Consider the following 3444-nt stretch of genomic DNA (forward strand, 5'->3'; position numbering starts at 1 on the left):
GGCGGGTTCACCAGCCGGGCAGTCCGTGAAAGCGGAGCCGGTGCCGCTCTCCTCGGCGGGGTTGCTGGGTGACTGGTAAACACAGCAAAGCCAGCAGCGGGGGGGGCGGCCACCCTTCACCCCCCCCTTCCTGGAACCGGGGCACAGCTGTCCCCGATGGAGCTGGGCAGCCAGGGCAGCAGGGAGGGACGGACCCGGCTTGAAGGGCAAACAGCCTCCATGCTTGGGACACGGTGAACCCCAGCTCGTGGGCCGGAGCAGCCTGCCTCACCCCGGCCAGCCGTGTGGCACACGCTGGTGACCCTCCGCAGGGCTCCTCGCCTGAGCCCGGGGAGCAGGGGGCTGTGGGCTACGGGGGGTGGCTCGTTTCTTACCCCCAGCGTTACTTGTGGCTGCCCAAAGGAGCTCCGCTGCTGGAGCAGGCGTGTGCTGAGCCTCCCTGGGGGCTGGGCAGCCCAGCGCTGAGCGTCCCAGAGCTGCAGCATCCCTGTAACCTCTAGGAAGAAGTTTAAATGCCAAGGTGCTGGAGCGAGCGGGGCACAGACAAACCTCTTGCAGGCTTGGTTCTTCCTAGGTGTGACACGGGGGCTGGCGTGGAGCGTGATGGCGAACATGTGAGGTTTGAGCCTGTGGTGGGCTGCAGTGGGGCGGTCGCCTCCAGTGCTGGCAGACTGCGCCTCTGGCAGGGAACGGGAGAGGAAAGCGGTGCTGGGAGCGATCCTGCTCCTCTAAATAGCTTCCCAGCTGCTGATGCTCGTTAATGTGGCCGAGTCCTGGTCCTGGGGGAATGTGGGGTACTCGGGATCGGTGTTGCGAGGGGAGCTTTGTGGGATGGGAAGGAATCCCAAAACTCCTGGGCACACTTTCCAGGAAAGAAGTGCTTGTGCCCACATCCCGTTTCTAGAAGGGCAGGGCAGCCTCCCGTGTGGATCTATGGCTGCTCTTATTCTCACGGCGATAACTGAGAGCTGGGGCCAAAGTCCTGATCGCGGCCTCTCTGCCAACATCGTGGGAGCCAAAGGCCGAACCCGCTCTACGTCAGCTCTCTTGACAGCTCTCCAGCTGCCCTGGAGCTCACTGCTGGCGTCTTCAGGGTGTTGCCCTGGTTTACAGACCTGCATGTCTGCTCTGGAGCAGGTTCAAAAGCGTTGGCCTGGCCCAGAGCACGGTCCCGTCTGCACCCTGCTGCCCTCCACCCCGTCCACGTCCTCACCCCGGTGCCGGGGAACAGCCGTGAGCACCCTGGCTGTGTGCGGGCAACTGCTGCGGAGATGGTACCGAAACTGCTGCGGCAGCTCCGTCCGCTCCCAGTCAGCTTGCCCGGGGGCACGGGAGGGCGGAGGGATGTCCTCAGCAGGGTCGGCTCCGTGCGGTTTGCCTTGCCGTCCTTGGGCCTGCAGCTGAGCCCCAGCAGCCTCTACGGAAAAGCCCCGATTCTGCTAAACCCTCCGTGGGTGATCTTAGGTGAACGGAAAGCAGATGAAGCCTTAAGATCATCCTTGTGCCCGGCTGCCAGCGCTGTGCCAGTCTGTGGGGCTGTGCCCCAGGTGGGATGGTTCCTTCTCTAAGAAAAAGGTTTCCTGCAGCACTTTGAGGACAGAGGAGGGTTTTGGAGGTACTGCTGTACCAGGCTAGGGATGGTGCTGGAGGCCGGCTGAGGTGTTTTAACAGCTCCGCTGCGAGAGCTTGTGAAGGAGACGCGGGTGGTGTAGAAGCATGGGCAGAGCATGGCAGAGCCAGGCCAGGGCTTGCCTCCTCCCTGCGGCTGCTGCCTCAGCCTGCTTGGCTAACCTTTTGGGGCACAGGCTAATGTCTGGTGCGCTGCACGTAGGTTGAAAATGAAGTATTAAAAGAGACCATTTTATCTCCACTGGATGACATAGCTCTGTCTGCCACCTCAAACCTGCCCGCTGGGTTCCCGGGTCCTCATAGTCCAGCTCGAGAAATAACACCGCTTTTCTTTACAGTTCGGGTGACAGCACTGGCACAGGCTGCCCCGGGAGGCTGTGGAGATCTTCTCTGGAGATTTTCAAAACCCGCCTGGATGCAGTCCTGAGTAATGTGCTCTGGGCAATCCTGCTTTAGCAGGGGAGTTGGACTAGATGATCTCTAGAGGTCCCTTCCAACTCTGAAAATTCTGTGATTCTGTGTGATTTTTCTAGGTGGGGAGAGAATAAGCTGCTCATTGCTTCAGCTTGCATCAGGAGGAACGTGGTAAATCCCTAGCGTCTAGTCTGGCTTTGCCTGATAGCTGGAGTACGGAGGTGTCACTGATGGAAAGCTGAGCCCAGCGTGGGAAGTGCTTTGGCTTAAAACGTGTGAGCTGCCACCACGTCTCCTTCCTGCAGAGAGGCCCCCAGGTGCGGTATCTGCTCCTGCCGGGGTTGGTCGGGGGCAGTTGGCTTTCCCAGGCTCTGGAGCAGTCGGGGAGGTTGCCAGCTCGGGGCAGTGCCTTCTCTAGAAGGAGAGATACGCATCTGACTCGCACGTCCTGTTAGATAAGCACTTCTTTTAACACGCTTGCTGGGTAGGATCAACGCCTACCTTTCAGAACCGCCATCGAGTTGAAACGCTGCTCCCGCTGTCGGCAGGATTTCGTCAGGCGAATACGTACTCTGGCTCTTCCTCCCACCCAGGAACTCCTGCAAGACACCACAGACCCTGGCAGGAGAGGAGCGGAGAGCCTCCCTGCTGCTGCTGAAGGGGCTGCCCCTGTCCCTGCGTCCCCCCTGTGCCTCCCTCCTGGTCCCTCTACCTGCCTCCGAGGCACCGGGGCTGGCTGAGCCCCGGCTGGTGGCGGGGGACATCCCCTTGCTGGTGGGCTTGGGAAGGAGGGTGCAGTGTGAGGTTGTTTCCAGGCTGGCTTTCTCTTTCCCAGCTGTGAAAATGTTTAGGGCATTTCTTAAAACACTCTGAACTGGCTCCTCTGTCCCGTACGAAGCTGGAGCTCCTGGGCTGAGCCTGTTCTGTGCCGTGCCACCCCTAAGCAGCCGGCTCCGGCTCCTTCATCCCACTTAGCCTAGATTTTCTTCTAAATAGGTCACTCGTTAATTGAGGGCAAGTACAAAGTTGCTCTGTTTCTCCTCGTCCTCCTAGGCTGGATGGACCCACTTGAGGAGCTGAGAGACCTGGGGCAAGGCTGGATGATGAAATCCGTGTTGGCTGCTGCAGCTCCGGCTGGATTCTCCGGCTCCAGGACTTTGGTCGCTGGTGTGTGCAGCCGGGCAGGGCAGGTCTGGGCTGGCTCTTTCTCAACAGCCATGCGAGAGCCTGACCCTTGCTCATGTGCGGGGAGAAGAGAGGAAAAGCAGGAGCCTGGGTTGTGGCTGTTAGGAGGGAGGAGCCCTGCTCTGGTGGGATGGGGTTGTGTTACCTCCATGGCAGGGGGGGAAAACAAGTGCTACATCTATTCCTGCCCTTGAAAGATCTGCTGGGCGGGGGGGG

This window comes from Charadrius vociferus, unplaced genomic scaffold, assembly GCF_000708025.1.
Source record: "Charadrius vociferus isolate BGI_N301 unplaced genomic scaffold, ASM70802v2 scaffold3, whole genome shotgun sequence".
In the NCBI taxonomy this organism is placed as follows: Eukaryota; Metazoa; Chordata; class Aves; order Charadriiformes; family Charadriidae; genus Charadrius; species Charadrius vociferus.